We start from the raw sequence: 19,300 nt of genomic DNA, 5'->3' as shown, positions 1-19,300 counted from the left end.
AGGGAATAAAGGCTGGAAGTCTTAGAGTTAACTATGCAAATACAAGACCACCACTAAGCTGGAAGGATAACCAAACATCATGGTTTGCCACGGACTGAGGAGTCTGCTGGGATGTGAGACTTTTAGTGCTAAAACCCTTATGGTCCCAGGCAAACCAAGACAGTCACTTTAGTCTGGACAACATTCTTTAAAGGACCTTTCTCTGGCCCTTCTTTGTTGATGCCTTTTCCCACAGCCAAGGGCACTGCCCTAGTTTGTAGACTGCCAAGTTGCCTCAAGCCTGCTTCCAGGGACTGTGTGGGCCTCTTCCTTCAGTCTGTCCCTCTGAGGGTGAACAATTTTACCCACCTGTGTATGCACCCCTGAAACCAAGAGATATACAAGAGTGGCCATTTGTAGGAGTTTGATAGAGCTTGCACAGGAGGCCTGGGAGTGCACAGGTGTTCATTCAAGGTCCTAACAGCCAAGAAAGAAACCAGGGTGTGAAGGCAAGGAAGGGAGGCCAGGGCCACAGCCCCCATGAGTAGTACTCTTGCTTTGGGCTCTGAAAATGCCAGATGCAGGCCTGGACCTTCCTGTTTTCACCATACCTCCAACCCTCCAGCCCAGAGACCTTTCAGTTACCCTCTCTCACTACTAAACTTCTTGTATTTTACCAGAATGCAGAAAGATGATCGCCCAGCTACGTAAAATGGACTGTAGGATCTTGCAATCAAACCTCAAGAGACTTCCAGCCAATCCCCTGTTTTGGCCCCACCTTCTTCCCCACTTCCAGGGATACCCAATGCTGCCAACTTCTGAGCCTGCTGGAGGTCAGCAGCTGCCAACTGGACTGCATTTCATCAGTCCCCACTTCAGGCTTATCACTTAGCCTTCTTTGGTTTGCTAAGTCACATTCTTCTGATTCACCCATTTTCTGCCTTCCAATATTTTACGTTGTAGCTGCATCCCCTGTCCCTTGTAGTAGTAGGTCTTATTCCTTTTTGTTGTTGTTTTTAAAATTAGCTTACTGCTATATGAATAGGATTTACAGAGGGACAGAAAATGAATGTGTTCAATCACCCATCTCTATTCGGAAGTTGAAATGTCAAAATATTTAAAATGTAAATAGGAGAAAATATAAATTTGGGCAAAGATATGGGTGAGAAAATGGGAAACAGTCAATCCTCGTTTGACCCAATAATGAAACAATATCCCAAAATTACATGATATAACATCTACCAGTTTGTTTGCTGCCAAATGCATTAATCATGAAGCTGCTCTGGAATGGGTGGAGAAAGCAAAGGGAATAAATTTCTTTCCAAGATATTTCCAACCTTACCTAGTGATAAGCTGTGGTGATTGTGCTACTTTACGTATGGATGGAGGATAAGAGCAATTGCAAGCTCTTAAATAACACGTACATCTAAAAAAATGTTGTTTTTAATTAAGTGTTTGAGTATGGTATTGAAAAAACAGCCCATAGCCTCACTTTAGCCTAAGTTCTTGGGTAGTGAAGACACTTGGCAGCACATTCAGGGCTAGAATCCTCAGGAGTGTGGTGGGACAGGGGATCAACGATGCACTCATTACAATCAGCACCTTGCATCATAAAGGCAGGCCCTGGCCAAAGGGAGTAGCAGGTATTGCCATCAAGGCCAAGACAAGCCTTCAATGGCTCAAGGAGAAGGAACTGATCTTGACAATATGCCTAGTAAGGATTCATGTAGTGCATTATTTCACTGAAAATTTCTAGCTCTCATCTTACATACAACAAATGGAGTGCCCAGAGAGGTTAAGTAATTTACTCACAGTAGCTAGTCAATAGTTGAACTGGGTATCCCATCTGATTTGATCTAGTGCTTTGCAACTTTCCACATAAAAATCATCATGAATCAGGGCAGGGGCAGGGGCTTTGACTACGGTTTTCCAGGCAGCAAGATAATGTGAGGGGCCTTTGGACACAGCTTTTCTCCATCTGGGTACAGTGCACTGGGTCTGCCTTTGGCAGCAAGGTCTAGACAGTAGAGTGTGTCTCTGGCAGATGAGTTCTCATTATTAGGCAGTGCACTTGGCTTCCCTCACATGCAGGACCCAGCTGACTTCTGGATTTCAAATCTTCTCCCTAGGCATGATCAGACAATCACCATCCTATAATTTTAGGGGGAATAGACCCAAACTATGAAATGTACTGACATTTCCTGGCTGTTAGCACTCTACACTTTGTGTTGCTGTTGTGGCAATTGCAGAATGGGTGTGTCTATTTCATATCAGGGGCCTCAACCAATTGAGATCAGATGGATAGTAAAAGTAGGGAATCTTTTCCTTCCTGGGTTTAGAATTTATTTTTTTTTTATCATTTTGAACATTTAGAATTTTTTTTTTATACTTTGAATCCAATATTATTCCACAAAGCTCACTGGGTTAGGCTTTTTAAGGAAAAGCAAATAGAAGTCATCTTAAGTACTGGAAGACTTAATAAAGTATTGGAAAGAAAATGCCCGTGGACATATAAACTGTCATCTCAGGCATTCATCCAGGCCTTGTTAAGAGTACAAGAATTGAGAATGGCTTCAGGTCTTCTGTAACACAGCTCAGGGGCTACAAGGTCAGGCAAGGCTCCAGAAAAGAGGACAACCACGCAGCCACTGACACTGGCAACACAGGCTGGTGAGTGCACTGGCCCAGCCAGTAAAGGACACAAGGCCTGATGGTGTCCCCTCCCAGGTCCTTCAGTGCGGATAACAGCCTGACACAGCTCCTCTCTGTCTCTGCTTCTTTCTGATGGTCTTTCTCATCTGCTTCCACTTCCAAATAATTTACTTCATTTTTAACTGTATTTAAACAGAAAATTGTTTCTCTGTTTACAACACTTCTGACACCAAATGTGTGTGTGTGTGTGTGTGTGTGTTTTCTCACCAACATCCAATTCTCCAACTCTCTCCAGACACCAACAGGGAGTCCTACAATTTAATTCAATTCTGACATTAGCTAACCAGAGTTAATGCAGACCCCACAAATCAAGGACTCGGTCCCACAAGACTGCTCCCAACTTCAGGTGCCAATCACAAGTAATGGGTCCCCAGCTCATCCATACTTCTGTCTGACTTGCCTACTAATAGAGAATTTTTGTAATAAGGGCTAATAGAACTCAGGGAAATACTTGACTTACTGTTTTTTATAACAGTTACTATAAATGATACAAAAGAACAACCAGATGGGGAGGGTCACAGAGCAAGGTCAAGCACAGGCATTTCTGTGCCTATAAAGCTGGAATGCACCACCCTCCCTCCCAGCATGGCGGTGTATCATCAACCTGGATGCCCCTTGAAACCCTTTGTTTAGGGTTATTATGGAGCCTCCTTTACATAGACATGATTGAGTCAATCATTGGCCCCATGGTGATTAACTCAATCATCTCCAGCCCCTCTCCTTTGCTTGGAGGTCAGGAGTGAGGCTGAAATTTCCAACCCTTTAATCACATAGTTGGTTCCTGGGGTGACTAGTTCTCAATCTTTAAGATTCACCTCATTAGAACAGAAGTTGCTTCTGTCACCCAGAATTACAAGGATTTTAGGAATTCTGTGTCAGGAAATGGGGACAGAGACTACGTATATATTTCTTATTATGTCATAGTAATTATTTTATTTTTAATTTTATAAATTAAAAGTTATTTAATACCATTTTTTAAATAGTAAAAATGTCCATATAGTTATTATCCAGAATTAGCAACTGTTAATATTTTATTATATTTGCTTTCAGAAATAAATATAACATTACGAACGTGGTCTCTTTCAATCAGAAATCCCCTGGGTTTTTTCTAACTCTTTCCCCAATTGGAAAACAGGTTAATAGTGGATTTCTTTCCACTCTATGTTTTACACCATAAACAATAAACACGATAGGATATAGAATATATGTGTTTATTATTTACATAAATAGTATCAAAGTATATCTTGCCTCTTCTTATTTTAAGTTACATTTTGGAGATCTAGCAAGTTGATTTTCATATATTTATACATTTATGTACATACACATAACAGTCATTTATTTTGGTTTCTATATAGTATTTCACTATATAAACAAGTTACATTTCATTTATTTCCTCATTAATGAACATTTAGATTGCTTTAATTTTTCTGTAATATATAGTTGTTGCAATAAATATTCTCCTAACATCTGCTTATGCATATATGCAATCATGTATCTGCTATGAATTTGCAGAAGTGGAATTGTTAAGTCAAATGCTAAGCACATTTTCAATTTTATTCTACCAAATTGCTCTCTAAAATGGGTGTCTCATTTGACATTCTCAGGGTAATGCTTGGAAGTTTCATTGTTTTCAGTACTTTGCCAAGACTTGGATTTAGCAGATTAAAAAATAAAATATTCCCCGTCAGATGGATGAATTTAGCATTTCTTTGTCTTTCCTTTTTTTTAATTCTTGAATTTTTCTGAAAACTAATCAGGTTGAATTTCTTTTGAACTGTTGATTGGCCATTTGAGTTTTATTTTCTGCTTTTTTCTTCATTTTTAGTATGTTTCCTCATTTGCACATTCAGCCAATATGTATACATCATGTACCGTGGCCAGGCCCTCTTCTATGCGTTATGAGTGCAGGTGGGTGGTGAACAAGACAGACAAACACCGCGGCTCCCTTAGAGCTTGTATTCTGGAGAACTGGGAGAGGCAAGAAATAAACTAATAAAAGAACAAAGAAATTTCAAAAAGCATCCATGAGAATTTGAGACAATGAAGAAAATTAACATGAAATGTGATAGTAACAGAGAAGGGGCAGTGAATTCCAGTGGATGATCCACCAGGGAGTGGCTTTCTGAGGAGGATACAATTAAGTGGAGATTTGAATAACAAGAAGGAACCAGATACCAACAAGCTGAGAGTGGAGATGCCAGCAGAGGAAGCAGCAAGTGCAAATGCCCTGAGAACACAAATGTGATGTCTTCTAAGGATAGAATGAAGCCCTCGGTAGTTGCATTCCGGGAAGAAAAAGGGAGGCAAGTAAGGGGTTATTTAAGAGCCCAGATGATGCAGGGACTTTTATTTCATGCCAAGACTTTGATGTTAATCTAAGAGCAATGTAAGCCTTTGGAGGAAGCAGGGGTGCATGATGTAGTCTGATTTACTTTTTAGAAATGTCCGTCTACCTGCTGGGTAGAAAATGAATTGGAAAGAAGAATTAAAACAGTTAAGAGTTCATTGGAATGTTCCAGGATAGAGATGATGGAGGCTTGGATGAAGTTGTTAGCGGAGGAAATGAGGAGAAATGGACAGATTTAGGATATACCTTGGAGAAAGAGGTTACAGTACTTTGCAATAGATTGATTGGAGAACAGAAGTGGAGAGAACCAGAATAATCAAAAATGGTTCCCCCACCCACTCACTTGTTAAAGTCACAGAAGAAAAACCACAGTGTGTAAGAGAAGGCAGTTAGGGCTTCATTCATTAGTTCATTAATTTCACACTGCTTCTATGGGCTGGATGATTCAAAGTGGTTTCAGGCAATGCTTCTGTCATCAAGGAGCTTTCGGTCTAGTGGGGCAGGATGTGGTGAGCAGACAAGTAAATTTATTATAGGAATGTGTGTCAAAGTCAAAATAAAGTACAGAGACATATCTCTAAATTAAATGTTTTATCTGGGAATCACAGAATTGCAATTTGGTGTATACATACAGACCAGGTAGTCTTCAGTACCCTGGAAGAACAAAGAGAAAATTGGGGGTTTTATTAGAAAGAGAAATGTTACACACTGTTTTGAAGGAAAGCTCATTGGTACTAGGGAAGCTTTTGGGAGCTGGCAAGTTCTGAATGGTAAGTGACGGTGGTAGGTAAAACTAGTCTTGGACTCATGGCAGGTCGTTTCAGCAGCTACAAGGTAAAATTGGTCTTAGAGCTACAGCATGCTGTTTCAGCAGCTGGGCCTGTGGAAAATAAAATTTTTGGACCAGGTGCTATGTGTCTTATGTGCTTTTAATTCCTGGCCCCTCAACTCTGGTTTAGTTGGGTATGACAAAAATGGCCCAATTTGTATAATCAACTTCCACATGTGTTATAAGAGAAACATTCTAGATGCTTCTGAATGCTCAGAGCTGGTGGAATTTGGAAAGGCAGAACATCATGCCATATAAGAAGCACCATCAAAACCACAGTGGAGACCAGGAGAATTAGGAGTAGATTTGAAGGACAGCCTATATACCAGTGTATCTCCAATAAAGTGTTACTAGAAAACCCTGAATAGGTATTTGACTCCAATAAGAATTCCATACACAGTGCTAATTTTACTTTTCTTCAAAATATTTTCTCTTTGTCATTTTCCTGTCAATTTGCATATGATTATTGCAAGATAATTCCTAATATGGTAGATTACTTGCCAAATTGTCCCTGTCAATTCGCATATGATTATTGCAAGATAATTCCTAATGTGGTAGATCACTTGCCAAATTGTCCCAATTTTTCACCCCTTCCTATATCCACACCACGTGAGCATGCAACTTGCTATGATCTTTGTCCCCACAAAATTAATATATTGAAATCCTAACCCCTAAGGTGGTGGTATTAGGAGGGGAGGCCTTTGGGGAGGTAACTAGGGTATGAGGGCAGAGCCCTCAGGGGTGGGATTAGTGGCCTTCTAAAAACAGGTAAAGGGAGCTCAGTCAGGCTATAACCGCCTGAGGGCTTCTTCCTGCCCACCACATAAGGAAAGACCAGGCACTGTAGTAGAGAAAGAGTTGAATAGACAGGAGGCTGGCAACGCCACATGGGAGATGGAGTTCGTACTCAAATCATCTTGTTCAAAGTTCATAGATTAGGGATTTTTCAAAGGCATTTTGGTGGAAGGGGTGGAGGTGGCCAGGTAACAGGTACTTGCTGCTGATGCATTGTGGAGGAGATGAAATCACAGAAATTTGAGGCTGTCCTCCTGATGACTGAATGGCTTCTAGGGTAGAGCCATAGGAGCTGGGTTGGCAGTCCAGGTGGAAACACGATGTCAGACATGCAAAAAACGTGGAAACGTATCTCAAAACATCAATCTTCAATAGCAGTGATATTCACAGGTGTAGTTACCGAAGATGCGTATCTTATAACCTCAGCAATAATGGCTGACAATTGTTTATGTCTGCACCCTAGCAGGACTCAGACTCCACTTCTTCCCCCAGTTTGATGGCTTCCTATTCACTTTATAGAAGCAAGGCCTATTATTATTTATACTACAACCTAAATGTCTTCCAAATTTAGGTTGGCCCAATAGCCCAGGAATAATTAAGGGAAGGCAAGATAGGGTTTGGGTTAGCTTAACTTACTGTTATAATTTTCTCACTGAAATAAGTTTTGCAAAGGTTGTTTCAACCCCTTTTACCATAGGAGGACATGGTGAGAAGACAACATCTCTGAACTAAAAGGTGGGCCTTCAGCAGACACTGAATCTTTTAGTACCTTGATCTTGGACTTCCCATCCTCCAGACCTGTGAGAAATAAATTTCTGCTATTTATAAGCCACCTAGACTACAGTATTTTGCTGTAACACCCACACAGACTAAGATGCAGCACCTCCCATCAGAAGGTGGAGTCTATTTCTCCATCTTTTGAATTTGGGCAGGGCCATGAGACTAGTTTGAACCAATATAGTGTAAGGAAGGGATGGTGTGCCAGGTCTAAGCCCAGGCAACCAGAGAACTTGCATACGTTTTCTGTCTTTTGAAAGCCTGCCTTTGCCATGAGAACAAATCTAGGTTAGCTTGCTGTAAGATGAGAGGCTGGCCATGAGAAACAGCAATAAAGTCATCCCGGCCAAGATCCTGGACATGTCAAACAGCATAGCAACAATCAATAAAGCTACCTGGCTGACCAGCAGCTGACCAAAATGAGTAAGCGAGACCCACCAGGCCTAGCTCAGATTGGCAGAACTACCCAGTTGACCTGAAGACTCCAGAGAAATAATAAATGGTTGATGTTTTATGTTACTAAACATGAAAGTATCTTACTATGCTGCAATAGATAACTGAAGGATTTGGGAAAAATAATCAAAGTATTATGGGAACATAATGGAAAATGAGAATAAAATGCTCTGTCATAAAGTCAAAAAGCCACCTATTCCCAGCTCTATTGTTAACTGACTGATGCCCTTCAGCAATTTATGTAAGATTTCGGATTTTCGTTTTCATATCTGTGGTTTAGATAAGATAAGGGTATTTCTGACTAAGGATGGAAAAGTAAAAACATTTTTATTTCAATTCCCTCTTGAAACATATCAAAAAGAATAATAAACAGAAGAAGAAAATGTTCAAAGTATGCAACAGAGCTAAAACTTGTCCATGCAAAACTGTGTACACAGATGTATACTATTTATAATAGTGAAAAATGGAAACAACTCAAGTGCCCATCAAAAAATGAATAGATGAATAAAATGTGTTATATTCGCACAATGGAGGATTATTTGGTAATAAAAATAAAGCAACATGCTGCAGTGTAGATGATCCTTGAAAACATGCTAAGTGAAAAAAACCAGACACACACACACACACACACACAAACACACACAAAAAAAACATATTGTATGATTCCAGTTATACAAAATGTCCAGAATAAGCAAAGATGCAGGGACAGTAAACTAGTGGTTGCCAGAAACCAGGGAGAAGAGGGAATGGGGAGTAATTGCCAACAGGTATAAGGTTTTGGGGAGGTAACAAAAATGTTCTGGAATTGGATAGCAGTGATGACTGTACAACATTGTAAATATTCTTTAAAACACTGCTGAATTGTACATCTTAAAAGGGTGGATTTTATAATATGCAAATTGTCTCAATTTCTTAAAATATACAAAAAAAGAAAGAAAAAGGGGCTAGAACCTCAAATCATGGAAATATAGTTGCCCCAAAATGAAATCTGCACAAAAATGGCCATGCTGTTACCAGTCTTAAAGTGATATACAAGAACTCTGGTTGCAATGCTGAAAAGTGATTGTCAATTTCAAATGACAGCTTGGAATTAAGAAATACAGTTGTGAACCACATCAATTTCTTGAAGGCTGTAAGCAGAGACATACATTAAAGGCCCATGGGAAAATCATATATATTAAGAGGATGTTAGAAACAACCGATTTTATTAGAGCCAGACTGTCACAGAACGTTCCTGATTTACTCCCCTACAAATTATGCAGCATATAGCTGTACTCATTTGAAATGCATATTAATTAGGTACCAGATTGAACTTCTTGATAGACATCACCAAATACAAATAAGGGAAGGATATAATGTAAGTAAAAGGTAGAGGAAGAAAATATGGGTACATAACAAGAGGAGTCCCAGAGAAACTTACAGGTCCTCATATTTTCAAAGAAATGACATGCACCATGATGATTCCAAAAGAAAGAAAGAAAAATGAAAAAACATCACCCCTTTTGGGGGATGGCATCAAACAAAAGATAAGAATTCAAACAACAACCTCGTAAGACAAAGTTGATGAAAAATCAACCTGCGGAGCCTAAGGAAAAAACAGAATGAAAATATAAAAGCATTCCTGAGATAAAGGTCCCATTAGTAACAACAGGTATTGAAACATCACTGCGGAAAGTGTAATCAGGATCATGATGGATAGATCTGAAAAAAATCACACAAAACAAAACTGGAAAAGAACCATGAAAACAATTATAAAGGAACTGATCGTTACAGAAGACACACAAAGGGAACTATGGGGAACTATGTTTTGGTGGACTCTGTTGGTTTCCAATTGCTTCTGTGATAAATTACAAACTTAGTTTAATAGAATATAAGTTAATTATCTTGTAGTTCTGGAGGCTGGACATCTGAAATGGCTTTCACTGGGCTAAAATCAAGGAGTCAGCAGGGCTGCTTTCCTTCTGGAGGCTCCAGAGGAGAAAAAATTCCTGCCTTTTCCGGCTTCTAGGAGCTGCCGGAACTGCTTGCTTGGGATCCCTTCATCTTCAAAGCCAGCAGTGTAGCATCTGCAGATTTCTCCCTGACCCTGCTCTCATCTCTTGTTTTTTGTTTTTTGGTTTTTTTTAAGGACAACGTGATTACACATCCTAGATTAATCTAAGACAATCTCACTATTTCAGAATCCTTAATTGCATCTACTAAGTCCCTTTTCCATGTAACATTACATATGCAGAGGTTTTAGGGATTAAGACGTGGCTATCTCTGGGGAGAAGGGACATCAGTCTGCCACCTATGGACACTGATATGATTTGGCTGTGTCCCCACCCAAATCCCACCTTGAATTGTAATAATCCCCACGTGTCAAGGGTGGGTGCAGGTGAAGATAATTGAATGATGGGGGCAGTTCCCCCATACTGTTCTCATGGTAGTGCATAAGCCTCAAAAGATCTGATGATTTTACAGATGGAGTTCCCCTGCAGAAGCTTTGTTGTCTGCCACCATGTAAAACGTACCTTTGCCTTCCTTCATGATTTTGAGACCTCCCAGCCATATGGAATTGTGAGTCCATTAAACCTCTTTCCTTTATAAATTATCCAGTCTCAAGTATGTCTTTATTAGCAGCATGAAAATGAACTAATACAGACACCAATATATATCCTGGTGAAATTACAGAGGTTCAAGGATAAAAAGATCATATGGGAATCATAGACAGAAAAAGGAAGTGACATACATGGGGAAAAAGTTAGCTTGTCTCCCTCCAGAAATAATAAGTACCAAAAGATTAGAGTAATATTTATAAACTACTGAGAAGAAAAAAGTGTGACCCAAGAAATTTATAACCCCTAAATTTCCCTTCACATGTAAAGATAAAACAAAGTTTTCAAGTATATAAGCTGTTATGCCTGAATTCTTTTTGGAAAAAAAGAAATTCCTAAGGATTAAGTTCAGTCAATTTAGAGTTGAATAAACATGAAGAACTCAGGAATAGAAATTTAAATAAAATGATAGATAGTAAATCTTGAATGCATTTAAACATGAAACTAAGATGAAATTACTATTGACATTATGATTGCCAAATAGATTATAAATATAGAATTTAAAAATGTCATCTCCTAAACTCTGGAGAAAAAGTCATGTTTTCTACACTAATTTTCTCATTTTTGAAAACAAAGAATCAATAGATACTGAAAAAGTTGGAAAAATGTGGCTCATAATTGAGGAAAGTTCTAAAGATGTTCAAGCCAACTCTCTTAAGTGTTGATGGAAAACGCTTACTATTTTTAGTTCCGCAGAATCGCCTATCTATTAAACAAAGGCTTCCTAAATCAGAAGGGGCTTGGCAAGAACACTCATAAACAACAGCCAAGTCGCCACTATCCCATGTATCAATAGCCCTCTATGGATTACAAAATGCTTTGGTGCCCATGATTGAAGTTTGGATCTGGTGACACCTTGGTAATCGTGCCTTACATCTTCCATTTGCCCTCAAGATGAAGATCTTCTCTCTTCCTCTCTCATCCTGCTCTCCTCCCCAGAAGTCAGACCTATGCTGGCTGCATTTGTGGAACTGCTGTGCCCTCTGACTTTGTTTGCTCGGGGCCAATTGGGATCCCCAAAAAATTGGAGGGAGAGAAGAGACAGATTATCCTGGGCTGGCTCTGTCTCTCTACTAAATGTCGCCATTCCTTGCAAGGCAGCCAACTCTACAGGAGTCTCTCCTGCGTTCTGGGAACCACTCACTTCCTGCATCATTTTGCCTGAAACCAGCTTCACCCTCTATTGTGGTCCCTCATACCCCCACTTTTGTAAACAACCCCTTTGTTAACAAAACTTGTTGGGATTATCCTATTGTGAGAATATCATTTGGTTTATGTTGGGACACTGATTAATACAGTTTTCTTATATCCGTTTTAAATTGAGCTAGGCAAGACTGAAATAAGTTATGTGATTCTAGAATCAAGGGTCATTCTTCTATGTTGTCTTGCTTCCTAGCCTAGGATTAAACTTGGTCCAGAGCTATCTGCAAAAGAAATGGTTGGGTACCTGTTCATGATCCTTTGGCAGGAAAAGATTCTAATTAATCTCTGGGGTAAGGGGTTACATCTCTAACTAGTCTGGTTAAGTTAGAAATAAGCTTGCAATGAATCATACATCTAGCTTCAAAATTTTATTTTAAATCTAACTGACTGATAATACACAGTGGACCCTTGAACAACACGGGTTTGAACTGTGCAGATCCACTTCTATCCACACTTTTTCAATGAAAGTTCTACTGAGCGTGCCTGCCGCTTCTGCTTCCCCTTTCATCTCCTTCATCGCTTCCTCCTCTGCCACCCCAGAGACAGCAAGACCTAGTCCTCCTCCTCTTCTTCCTCTTCATCCTATTCAGTGTGAAGATGATAAGAATTAAGACCTTTATAATGACCCAGTACCACTTAATAGATAGTAAATGTATTTTATTTTCCTTAGGATTTTTTAAATAACATTTTCCTTTCTCTAGCTTATTTTATTGTAAGACTACAGCAGGTAATACACATAACATAGAAAATACTTGTTAATCAACTGTTCATGTTATTAGTAAGGCTTCTAATCAACAGCAGGCTATTAGTATTAAGTTCTGAGGGAGTCTAAAGTCATACACAGGTTTTAGACTGTCCAGGGGGTCGGTTCCCCTAACCCTTGCTTTGTCCATGGGTTGGGAAGAATAAAAATTAGTTGTCTCTCCCATCAGTCCTTTCCTATGTCCTTTGCATTTAATGCCTTCTTGTAGCTCATCAGCAACAGCCTGGGTTCTTTCCTCTTGCACCCTCGTCTGAAGTCTACCCTCAGTTCCTAGGCATTCAATATGCCCATCACCCAGTTGTTGTGAAGGTTAGATGCCAAATAGCTTCCAGCCGCTCTTCCCCCAGAGGGCTACTTTCAGTGTAGAAGGGATGTCTTGCCAGGAAAGTTATATCTTCCCTCTACACAACCAGGGACAAACTTATAGCCAATGACTGAGTGATATGGGGACATAAATCTATGATAGAGCTTATGCTTTAGAGCTCCCCCCCACCCCCACCCCCACCGTCGTGGGATCTCCCTGAGGCTAGACCTACCTGAGACCACATTCTTGCAATCCTTCCCCATCCCCCTTAATCCCCTTGGGGGCTTACCCTGAAGAGTGCTTCCTCAGTACATCATACACACAGGGATCCCTGTCCTAGGCTCTGCTTTGAGCCTGGACTTCATGTGCTGTGATTTGATAGTCTCTGTACTAATTCCATCTTCCCTTCCCTTGTTTTTCTAACATTTAACATCCCTGATTGTGTGTGAGTCATTGCTTTTATGTAGCCAAGCATCAGGAAGCTGTGGGTAAGACTACTAGCACTCACTTTAATTATTTCTTTAGACGCTATTCTGGGTCTGAAGATCATTACACCCAACTTCAAAACAGTCTTGACTCATATTTCATCCAGTCAATTTCATGATTCAGCAAAAGTAGGAATAATTCAGCAAAAGTAGGAATAAAACAGAATTTCCATGCTTTCTCCAATAAGGATCTTTAAATAAATACCATATTCACGAAGCTCTCCCAAGATTTAATTGTACACAAATACCAAGTACAACTTGTAGTTACACTTTGAAAAGAGTAGCTGCATTTAAAAAAGAAGTTAACATCACCTCATAACTCTGTCACGTCTGTTCCTGAAAAGAGAAACAATACTTGAGATTAAGAAAATAAAACAGAATTAGGTTGGTTGGTTGGTTAGTTAGTTAGCTTGTGTTATTAAAGTTAACTTTATATGGCTCCCAAGGTGAATCACTTATTCACCCTCTACTGTAACAGGAAAACTGATAAAAATTTGTTATCTATGGTACTCATGCAACTTGTTATTTTAAAGAAGAGAGAGTTTAGGAACTAAGAAATGGTTTATTTTTAAACATCTTTTTAATAGTGGTGAGCTTTTGAGCTAACCATACAACTGCTGTACAACAAAGATGCTCATTAAGATAACAAGGGTAGGGTGAGAAAAGTGAAACTGTGAGCTGCATTCTCCCTATTACCGTATATGAGTCTTTACCAAAATTTTCATGACAGCAAACCAACAGAACAGACAATAGGTGGTGCTGTTGCTGTGTGTAATACCAGCAAAAGACAAGCCGACGCATGGGGGGAAATACTTGCCAGGAAGAGCACAGGACAAAAACATACCCCAACTTCTGAATTCTCCAAAAGATGGCAGTGTCATTTCTTTGTCTCTCTTGTCTGAGCTCCACCACTTATCATTATCTTGCTGAACTGAAGTGCTCAATTTTTGTGTTCCAGGCCAAAACTATGGCCAACGTGGCATTTTCATATGAAAGTTGCAAGGATTCAGTAGATCTCTGATATTACTAAGCTGATCCGAAAAGACATCCACATGCAGAGAAGATAAATATACTAACTGGAACAGAGGTCTTTAAAAATAGAGGATGTTCAAAAACTCCTCAGAATACATCTGATTTCTGTAACATTTGGTAGAATTATTCCAGTTATCTTTTGGGAAAGAAATGACAACTATTTGGGAATAGTTCTTGAAGTTTGTTATACAGTCTGGCTCTGTGTCCCCACTCAGATCTCATCTTGAATTGTAATCCGAATTGCAATCCCCACATGTTGGAGGAGGGACCTCGTGGGAGGTGATTAGATCATGGAGGCAGTCCCCTCATGCTGTTTTCATGATAGGGAGTGAATTCTCGCAAGATCTGATGGTTTTATAAGGGGCTTTTTCCTCCTTTCGCTCTGCACTTCTCTCTCCTGCCACCACGTGAAGAACAAGTTTGCTTCTCCTTCCGCCATAATTGTAAGCTTACAATTAGGCCTCCCCAGCCATGTGGAACTGTGAGTCAGTTAAATCTCTTTTCTTTATAAATTACCCAGTCTCGAGTATTTCTTCATAGCGGCATGATAACAGACTAATACAGTTTATAAAGTAAAAAAAAAAAAAATTGCAATAAATTTTCATAAAATTTAAAATAGTTTTCAAAAGGAGCATTAGCTATGCTAAAGGAAAAAGCAGCAATATGAATAGTTAATAAATATCAAAGTCTCTTTAAAGTATTGCTTTAGGCCTGGGGAATTTTTTTTTTCTTTTTTATTTGTGATGAGATTTATCATTCTAGTGTTAGTTTAGTCAAATCAGACTTCACGGTTTGGAAAGATGTCCAGCTGTGAAAAGGAAGTCATCTTGGGATTAAAATTTGACACAAATGATCAACCAAATTAAGAATATTTTACCATACTGGACATGCATTTTCAGACTGATTTGTGGAGACAAATTGCTTCTGATTCCAATGGTCACACAAGAAGATACTGGCCTCTTCAAACTAATCCATTAAGCATCTCCAATTATTGCTACCCTTTGAAGAGTTGCAGTCAAAGAAAAATAAGTTGCCTTGTAGGGCGAAGTGAGAAATAAGAAGCAAAAAAAAATGATGCCTCAGCTGGGCATGGTGACTCACACCTCTAATCCCAGCTATTCTGGAGGCTGAGGCAGGAAGATTGCTTGAAGCCAGAAGCTGAGACCAGTCTGGGTAACCTGGCGAGACTCCATCTCTAAAAAAAAAAATTTTAATAAATGAATATCTTGGCATGATAGTGTGCAACTGTAGTACCAGCTACTGGATAGATTAAGGCAAAAGGATTGCTTGAGCCCAGGAGTTCAAGGCTGCAGTAAGCTATGATTGCACCACTGCACTCCAGACTGGGTGACACAGTGAGACTCTGTCTCTTAAAAAAAAAGTGAAAAAATAAAAACAATGTTTTATAAAGCTTATAAAGTTCTTTCTATGCACCTGATAGTCTAGGCAACCTTTTAAGATAGGCAAAATCGCTAATAATGTCAGCTTACGCTGATTGAGTACTTAAGGCACTTTTCCAGCACTTTAAACCTATTAAATCATTTAATCTTATAATGGCCGTATGAGGCAGGTATATTATTGTCCCCCTTTTCCGATAAAAGACACTAAAATGGAGAAAAGTTAAGTTGCTTCCCAAGGATATGCAACAAGTAAGCTAGCTGGAATTAAAACTCAGGTAGTTTGAAAAACTCACACAATCATTGCATCATCATTTTTAGAGGTAAAAATAGACATTAAAGTTTATATAGCAAGCCATTAAAGGTGGAACTGAATTTAGAACCAAGGTATTGATGATTTGTGGCCTGGTGGTCTTCCTTGAATTATATTTCATTTTTCTTTGGATAATTCCTGACTTGCCAAAAATTACATTCCTCTTGAATAGAAGTGCCATCTAGGCTTGTCTACACACAGGCTGTGGTAGGCTGGTCTACCACAGATACTTCTCTGCACTTGACCACTGTGCTATTTGGAATTTTATGCCTACTCATCTCTGTAGGCTCCAGAATAAATGGAGTCAGCCTGCTCTTCCAAGACTCTTCCCAGATACAAGTTCTCATCTGAGAAATTTATAGTGGCCAATTTAATGCTGACCTCAAAGAAGGAGGGGAACAGAGAGGTCTTCAGACTTTTAAGTTTCCAGACATATCTCCATTTTGGCAAGAAAAGGGAGATTACCAGATACCTTCAAGCATAGGCAATCCAGCATTCCTGAAAGCAGCTTGCCCCGTCCCCAACATCTTCCCAAGGATACATAAGGATGGTAGGACAGAGGTATAGAAGTCCCAAATCTTAACAAAATGAGATATCACTCTCATTGGTCAAAGCTTTGCTGAGTTTTCTTGGTTTATTCCTGTTCAGGCATTTCTTACAGTTTCTATAAAAGACACTTATTGTATCAGTCAGCTTAGGCTGTGCTGTGCTACAGTAGATAAAGACACCCTCACCTCCAAATCTTACTAGCTTACAACAACAGTTTTCTTTCTTGCTCATTTTTCATGTCAATCACAGATTGACTTAGGCTCTTGTATCTGGAGCCACGCGGGCTGAATGAGCAGCCCCTACCTGGGACCTACCAGGCCACTGGCTGTGAGAAGAGAATGATGTGAAACCACAGAGTGGTTCTTAGAGCTTTTGCTCAGAACTGGCCTCTGACATTTCTGATCACAGTTCATTGACCAAAGCAAGTCATGTGGCCAAGCCTGATGTCAATGGAAAAGGAAAGTTTAATCCTTTATAAGAATGGAGAGTCCCCTAATATTGGAAACGATAATATAATGATCAGACTTACTGAATTATATTATATTAGGTGTAAGGAGGCTGCTATCTGAAAAAATAATAGGGTAAAATTACAAGCAAGTTCTAGAAGCTTCAACTAACTCTATTAAAAGAAATATTAAAGGAGTCTAAACACTGAAGCTCTTCTCAACCTTTCTCAGCAGTGGCACAGTGAAAAAAATAAAAAGTCATTTCAGGTCATAGTAGTTGACTTGAAAGGGCAGGAAACAGCCCAGGGAACTGCTGAGCCCCAAGTGGAATCGCTCCTCCATCAGCAGCTGTAAAGCACGGGCCAGGTCGCACAGCTCCTTACTTAGTAACATTGCCAAAATTCCAGGCTTCATTTATAACTCACTGCATTGCAGTTCTTTTGGAGTACATTACCAGGACTTCATAAAGATTGATTGAGTTCTAGGAAGCCATTGGGTTGAAAGTCCAGATGTACATAAATCAAGTTATAACATCATTTAATTCACAATGTATCTGCCCAAGTCATTTTGGGATGGAAGTGAAAAGATTTATAGTAAGTCTTATGGGATTTGATTATCTGAAAAGTAAGATATATTAAATGGGTGATTTAGCTGCAGGAATCAACTGTAGTAGTTTTAAATTGACTGAAGCCTTCATTGCTACCGGTTTAAAATGAATTTTAAATAATTTGAAATATATTTTGGGAGCTCTTTAGGGTGAAGAGTTAAATGTGATTTTTGGCAGTCAAAAAGAAGATCTGATTTATATTCAGAAAAAAACTCATCCATCAATAAAAATATATGTCAGCAAACCTCTTTATATCTTAAAGCAATGTTCTCTACCATAGCTAGTTCTAAATCTAAAAACTTTTACATGCATATGTTTTATGATAAGAACCCAAAGTTCTCGTACTTGATGAAAACAATTTCTGTGATCTTTTTAGTCTTGAGCCACAAATCAATCTACAATTGAAATCACAGTCGTTTTTATGTGGAAGGACATGAGAAGCCACAATTCCAATTCATGCCTCCATGGTCTCACACTAGCCAGACACCTGGAGTTCCAAATCTGTAGAGCAGGTGAAATTTGCTATAATCTCTGAGCCCAACTCATTCTGTACCACTTTCTTTTGTTTGAATTCTTTTTTTTTTTTTTTTTCCGTCAGAGCCTCCCTCTGTCTCCCAGGATGTCTCCAGCGATCATCCACCTCAGCCTCCTGAGTAGCTGGGACTACAAGCATGACCCACCACGCTCGCCTTGAATTTCACGGTGTTTCTTAATGCCTCAATTCCCGTTTTCTTTTTTTCCTATCTTTTCATCTTTGTCTATCTTCTCTTTGAAAATCTATTCTTTAAAAGAAGTTATTTTTAATTAAAATTTACCATCAGATACCTTAAAGGCTGAGGAAATCCAACCTATTAGCAAAGGTCATTGTATGCAAACACCAGTAGAAAACAAAGTTTTGGCCAAAGGAAGGATGATCTAAAGGGAAATTAAAGACAACTGAAAGTGAAAGTGGGAATATAGTCCTCTCTTTCTAAAATCACACAGTGGAGCAAATTTAAAAACAAATACTCAAAAGGACAGTTCGTTCATATGGATGTTACATTTCTGTCCACTCCTCTGACAATTTTACAGGCATTTTTGATGGAACAAATTCTTAAAGGAACAGAATTTTCTCCCAAGTGACCTCTAAAAATTTGCTCTTCATTATGAAAGACTGAACTCAATATTTTTTCCAATTAATAGTAATATTTATTTAATTTTAATTAATATTCCTGAGAAATGTTGACTCTACATTTGATTTTAAATGTTGTATGTGAATTTACTTTCATTCAATCTTTAAAAATGGTAATTAGAAAAATCTGGATTCTTTCCCTGCCTTTGTTACTTTTCCAGCAGTTCTGTGAAATTAGGGAGTTGAATTTGAGATAATATTTAACGGTGTTCAATTCTGAAATTCTTTGTTGGTTCTTTTAGTTGAGGACAAGCTTCTTTAGTTGAGAACAGTTACCGCCAAATTTATGTCTTTGTTAAATTGGAGCCTGTGTGTATTACTTAAGCATAAAGCTAGGTACACTGCATTAACCATCACAATGCCATCTTCTACTGGCTATTAAAAATTACTGTTTAATTTAATATGCAGAAAACTCCCCAATGATTTCTAAAACTAGAGCTTAAGTTTAATAAATGCACTGTTGATTACTATATTTTATAATCTAAATTTAATGTCTAAAATGTAGATTACAATACATTTAATATCTAAAATGTATTATAAT

The sequence above is a fragment of the Aotus nancymaae genome, unplaced genomic scaffold (assembly GCF_030222135.1).
Source record: "Aotus nancymaae isolate 86718 unplaced genomic scaffold, 86718_ANA_hifiasm-v0.15.2.pri h1tg000029l, whole genome shotgun sequence".
Classification (NCBI taxonomy): Eukaryota; Metazoa; Chordata; class Mammalia; order Primates; family Aotidae; genus Aotus; species Aotus nancymaae.
This window is presented reverse-complemented; position numbering follows the sequence as displayed.